Genomic DNA, 7,161 nt, shown 5'->3' with positions numbered 1-7,161 from the left:
TGTAGACCTGTTTGTTTCTACCTCAGAGTATGTACTGTATACCTGTTTGTTTCTACCCCAGAGTATGTACTGTAGACCTGTTTGTTTCTACCCCAGAGTATGTACTGTAGACCAGTTTGTTTCTACCTCAGAGTATGTACTGTAGACCTGTTTGTTTCTACCCCAGAATATGTACTGTAGCTTGTCCAGGTAAGAGTATGGACAAGTAGGTTCATCCATGTAGAGTCGAGGCAGTGCATATCATAATAGTAATTTGGTGGGTGCTTATATTTGTACTGTTTCACACATATACAAGTGTGTGTATGAGTATGTTTTTTTGCATATCCCAACTCCCTCTGAGACACCCTCAGAGAGTGGGGTCATGCCCAGGGTCAGACATTATCAACAGCAACCCTGGAGCCATTACCGGTTACTGACCCAACACTCTAACTGCTAGGCTACCTACCGCCTAATGATATAGATAATACTCTCTGACAGTTGCTTTTTGTATTTTCTGATTGTAGCCTATACATGACATATGAACAGTTAAATTCCAAAACTCTATATAGTATATCCATTTTCAGAAATGTTGGAAAATGTCACACCCTGACCATAGTTTGCTTTGTATATTTCTATGTTTTGTTTGGTCAGGGTGTGATCTGAGTGGGCATTCCATGTTACATGTCTAGTTTGTTTATTTCTATGTTTGGCCTGATATGGTTCTCAATCAGAGGCAGGTGTTAGTCATTTTCCCTGATTGGGAACCATATTTAGGTAGCCTGGTTTGTGTTGGGTTTTGTGGGTGGTTGTCTCCTGTGTCAGTGTTTGTACCACACGGGACTGTTTCGGGTTTTCACGTTTCTTGTTTTTGTAGTTTATTCATGTATGGTTTCATTATTAAAGAACCATGAATTATAACCACGCTGCATTTTGGTCCGCCTCTCCTTCACCAGAAGAAAACCGTTACAGCAAATTAGCTTTTTAATGAACTTATAAAAAAGTGTTTTTCCCCCATTTAAACTAAATGCAATCGAACAAGTGATCCCCAAAAGTAATTATTTATCATGAGGGCCATACACAGTAACAAGGAATGCTGCATACTCAAAGGTTCAAATCTCACTTTTCATGTCAAAACTGTCATAAATCGCGACAATGTCGTCACCTTTGAGGATACAAGCTCAAGTACACAGTACAAATACGATAAAGGTCATTCATATTGTGTATTTACCATTCAACAAAACCATATGAATTAGGCTTGAAATGACTTATATGCCTTATAAATATAGTATCATCAAATTATAAAATACATATTCGTATGTTTAGTGTTAGAGAAAATGTTCATATTTTCTAAAGGTCTCTCTTGATCAAAACATCTGCTGCAATCGCTGCGAACATCTCAGAGCTCTCGCTTGCTTCCTGAACCTGCTTGGAACTCACCTTTCATCGCATAGATATCTATGACAAACAGAGACTTTTTGTTGTTGTTTTTAAATCGGTTCGTTATTTTAGATGAATGGCTGTAAATCGATCTCTGCATGTGCCACAGTGATCAAACCACTCTGCTGCTGTGCTGCTATTGTCAGGATTGTAGACACGTGCTGTTTCAGTGGCTGTGACGTAGGGTTCAGCCAGGAGTTGATGGACAATCGGAAGAGCGAACGAAAGGGTAGGAGGGACTTCCCAACTTCAAGCGGTTTCAGATTTCACATCCTACATCACACTCAGAAAATATACCACTGTGTCTGTGGGAACCAGGGCTATCACTCAATGCAAGCCAGTTCTACGGTGGCCACAGATTTAAAAGCGAAAATGGAGATCAGAACCGATACCAGAACTATGCAGGTCCCCTAAACAGGGGTATAAGGGCTCAGGGCCAGACTCAGTTGCAGACACGGGAGGCAGATGGTTTGAGTGTTTGATATTTATTAGTACCAAAAGGGGTAGGCAAGAGAATAGTCATGGACAGGCAAAAGGTCAAAACCAGATCAGAGTCCAGGAGGTACAGAGTGGCAGGCAGGCTCGTGGTCAAGGCAGGCAGAATGGTCAGGCAGGCGGGTAACAGAGTCCCAAAAACAGGCAAGGGTCAAAACCGGGAGGACTAGAAAAAGACAGAATAGCAAAAGCAGGAGCACGGGGAAAACACGCTGGTTGACTTGGAAACAGACAAGACGAACTGGCACAGAGAGACAGAAAGCACAGGGATAAATACACTGGGGAAAACAAGCAACACCTGGAGGGGGGTGGAGACAATCACAAGGACAGGTGAAACAGATCAGGGTGTGACAAGGGCACTTCACATCTAAAAGGTTTTTAATCCTGGGGTTGTTAAATGACAGATGTATTTGTTTGAAATCTATCACTAGATGGTTTCATTTCAGAGAGATAAACAATCATATTGTGTTGCCATTCGCTATACATCCGCCTCGCTCTCCATTTGTTTATAAAGAAATATGCAAATGAATCATTTGTGACATCAACATACACATACACACACAATGGATCAATGCAGGGTGGAGAGGACATGTGTTTTTACTGCCAGCCTGCCTTTCTGCCTCCCCTGGTCCAGCTCAAACATCCATGGAATGTATGACAAGCATCTGACTTTCCAGGGTACTCTCTCTCCTTCCTTGCTCCATCTGACTTTCCAGGGTACTCTCTCTCCTTCCTTGCTCCATCTGACTTTCCAGGGTACTCTCTCTCCTTCCTTGCTCCATCTGACTTTCCAGGGTACTCGCTCTCCTTCCTTGCTCCATCTGACTTTCCAGGGTACTCTCTCTCCTTCCTTGCTCCATCTGACTTTCCAGGGTACTCTCTCTCCTTCCTTGCTCCATCTGACTTTCCAGGGTACTCTCTCTCCTTCCTTGCTCCATCTCTCTACCTCTCTTCCTCCTCTAAGCTACTCTCGGCTCTGTGTTTGTCCCCTGAATCCTTTTGTTATATGTAATGATCTAATTTTCACCCAATTTTTCTTACACTGAAGATGAAGGCAGTTTAGGCTGAAAATGTTCTTCAATAGAGAACTACCGTCGTAGCTTCGTTATGATTCGCACATGCTTTATCTGGCCAAGAGAACCACGTGAGCCGACAAGGGAAAGAGTCCCCCAGCTGACAGGATAAAGATGTCTGGGTCTTGAATGAATGGGGGACGAGACAGGAGTCTAGTTTTCCTGCGGGTTTTAGGGTTTGTCCACATGTGTGTTGTCACCGTGTTTTGTTTACTATACCACAACTACTATGGCTGGAAGCAAGCCCTCTGTTCGGTCAGGTTCATCTAGCTGTGCTTGAACCTGACCGAGCTCAACAAACTATCTCTGTTAACTGGGTCAATAATCACAAAACAGTACCATTTGGACCATGCAACATTTAAAATGTTATTCCTTTTATGTTTTACTATAAAAAGGAAATACTTGACTTGGAGAAAATAATGTTGGCCAAGCTCCAGCACTTAAGAGTTAGATCCTTACAAACACATTTTCAGGGAATCAGTCATGTGATATGTTCACCCTGTTACGGACATGCACTTAACTGTCTTTTAATTACTACTACTTTAATAAGATTTACATTTTCATAAAGATATTGTGTCCCCTTGTCAACCCTGTCCATTTGTTCTGGTCAAATTATAAAGCAATAACAGGTTGTATACAATGTGTGGTTTTATACAGAACGTAATACATGTAGTAACAACATTGGAACTGCGATTTAGTTACATATTCATTGTGAAAAACAACACAAAAAGGCAGGGTAGCCTAATGGTTAGATTGTTGGACTAGTAACCGGAAGGTTGCGAGTTCAAACCCCTGAGCTGACAAGGTACAAATCTGTTGTTCTGCCCCTGAACAGGCAGTTAACCCACTGTTCCCAGGCCGTCATTGAAAATAAGAATGTGTTCTTAACTGACTTGCCTGGTTAAATAAAAAACAATAAATAAAATTCCTTGTGTCAGTCAGAAACCTCTTCTGCCTTTTGTTCTTTAGTCGTGTGATGGTTTGTTTGCGGCCGGTCTTACATCATCACCATCACGGGGAAAGACATCCTTCACTTTCCTTTTGATTTCGGGTTTCTGTTCTGCTTCCCTTTCTCGTCACAAAAAGAGCAAAGGTCCCCCTTCCAACTTCGCTCTCTTATTTGAAAAGCCCGACACCGTCTGGGAAGACTTCTTCAGTATATTCACAGAGGTCACGTTTGCAATGATTTGCTTGCTCTTCTGTTCCCTTGCATTTCTGTATTTTGTTTTGACATCTTTAATGAGAGATGTGCGAACGAGAAGAGCCCTCTTAATCGGTGATGTCACATCCTGACGTCTCAGCAATGCTTTGACTGTCGAACGAGCCGATACAGATGCCTGTTCTCCCTTAATCCTTGCATACCTCTTCCTGTATTTTCCTTTCCCCCCCCTCTCCTTTGCCACTTCTGATTTTAAATGCTCTCTCTCTATTTGGAGTCTTCTGTGTGTGTTTTTTCCCCCTAATGCGTTCCCCTTGCTGGCGTTGCTGAAAACACATTAAACGCATGGTTAGGATTCAAGGGGTAGAGTCAGAGATAAAGTTAAGGATAACGATTAGTAGATCGGGATATGGGTTATGGGTTATGGTTAGGGATTACGGATAGAGTTAGTAGAAAATTTAGCAACTAATAATCTTAAATGCCTTATCTTAAGCATTCCTAACCTTGAAGGCCCAGGCTGATGTTCAGGAGTTGAGGGGGGTGTTTGGGACTGAAGCAACGCACTAGCCTTGACCCTGGCTCTGCGTATCCTTTTAGAATCTCTCCATTTCTTCCTTTCTGCGCTCCGTCACTGAGTTCAGCTATTGCCTTCTTCTTCCCTGTCTCTTTATCTTTCCTCCCTCTCTTTCTCTAGATACTCTCTCCTTCTCTCTGGGTCAGCATTACGTCGTTCTCTGTATTTCCGCTGTCTTTCAGCTGCACTAAGAGGAGGTGCCATTCCTCCAGAAAGACTTGATTTGATTGATATTTATTTGTCTTAAAATACTATGCATGCTGTAATTAGGTTATACAATTCATGTATGTATATATTTTGCAACACATTACAGCAAGATATCCATTTTTCGACCCTGTTTAGTGCATGTCCATGTCTACGTGTTCATGGATAACAGTTGTTTTCCTGCCAAGGAAGTTTTAGTACAATTTTGAATGACTTATCTTGAGGTAAAAAATAGCACTTTTAGTGATATTGACCCTTACCTTAGAGAGCCTTTTATTCTCTAATTTGGTTAGGTCGGGGTGTGACTAGGATGAGTATTCTAGTTTTCTATTTCTACGTTGACCTGGTATGGTTCCCAATCAGATTCAGCTGTCTATCGTTGTCTCTGTTTGGGGATAATATTTAGGCAGCCTTTTCCCACTGGGTTTTTGAGGGATCTTGTTTTTGTGTTGATGCCTGTGAGCTCTACAGAACGTCACATTTCGTTGCTCTATATTGTTTTTGTGTGTTTCATTCAATAAACATGTGGAACTCTACGTACGCTGCGCCTTGGTCCGTTAATTCATTAGACGATCGTCACACCCAACTGTTAATCTTTGTACATTATGTGCTACTGTGTGCTATGTACACAAGTTTGTTTAAGGTAAGGTAAATATTTACCTTCGTTTTGCCTGTAAGCTACAACAAATACTTATGCAAACTGTATGCCATCAATTTGCCTGACTACCCATAAACTTCACTCCAACCAAATGCTGTGCCCACTAATGTTTATTTTCCATGATGAGTCTGGATTTGCTTTCCTTCCATACTCTTTTAGAATACAAACACATTCTGACCATTCGGAATGGTCCCAGAAACCGATGCCACAAACAACTTCTAGGATGGCAGGTTCAGACTGATGTATGGACCGATCGATAGAGTGCGGGAATTCAATTCAGGGTGAGACGTCAGGCAATGCCAACCTAGCATAGGTCATGTACCTCTCACCCAAAATCAAACAATGTGGGGCACATCCTGATACCGTAAATAATTAGCATTGTATGGAAATGCTAAATTGGCAAAGGGTTAAGAATGCAGAACTCACTCCCTAACAATGAAAAGCAACACACACACACACACAAACACAGGCATACATTGGAACAACTTTTTCACGTTGTTGGAAGGCCTAGGCTCACCCTGATCTTTAACAGCCCCTGATAAACTCACCCTGATCTTTAAAATCTTTACAGTAACAGAAGCGGCTATATCAGGGGCTGTTCCCAAGTTCCCATGCCTCCCAGAGGACTATAGGGTATCCTATGAGAATAGCGGGAACCAGGTTACCAAGATTTACTGAGATTTCCAGCCCAAACCCTCTCCCATTTCCCGGGATAAATACAGGTAACTGTGAGGCGACTGTAAGGTGACCAGGAACATGAATGAGAACAAACAGACCAGCTACAACCTCTAAGTCAATCAAAGAGGCAAAAATACATTACAGGGACAAAAAATGAGTGGCAAGTCAATGGCTCAGATACGAGACACGTGGCAGGGACTTCAGAAAATCACGGATTATAAAGGAAAAACCAACCACGTTGTGGACACCCAAAGCCTAACTTTCAGGCAAACTTAACACATTCTTCTCCTGCTTTGAGGAAAACAACACAGAGCCGCCATCGTGGGCCACCGTTGCTCATGAGAACGGCAGGCTCCCGATCTCTGTAGCCGACATGAGTAGGGCTTTCAAGTGTGTTAACCCTCGCAAAGCTACCAGCCTGGAAGGTATACCAAGATGCGTCCTCAGTGCATGCGCAGACCAGCTGGCTGGGGCGTTTACGGATATATTCAACCTCTTCCCATTTCAGTCTGTTGTCCCCACTTGTTTCAAGATGTCCACCATAGTGCCTGTACCCAAGCAAGCTAAGGTAACTGAACTAAATGACTATCGCCCCATTGCACTCACCTCTGTCATGATGAAGTGCTTTGAAAGGCTAGTCAAAGACTATAACCTCCACCTTGCCTGACAACTTAGACCCACTACAATTTGCATACCGCCCCAACAGATCCACGGACGACCCAATCGCTGTTGCACCGCACACCTCCCTATCACACCTGGACAAGAGGAACGTCCACGTTAGATTGCTGTTCAACGACTACAGCTCACCATAGTGCCCTCTAAACGTATCACTAAGCTTGGGGGCCCTGGGTCTGAAGCACTCCCTGTGCTACTGGGTTCTTGACTTTCTTATACTAATAGCTAT

This window comes from Oncorhynchus masou, chromosome 28 (genome assembly GCF_036934945.1).
Source record: "Oncorhynchus masou masou isolate Uvic2021 chromosome 28, UVic_Omas_1.1, whole genome shotgun sequence".
Classification (NCBI taxonomy): Eukaryota; Metazoa; Chordata; class Actinopteri; order Salmoniformes; family Salmonidae; genus Oncorhynchus; species Oncorhynchus masou.
Note: the sequence above shows the minus strand (reverse complement) of the source record.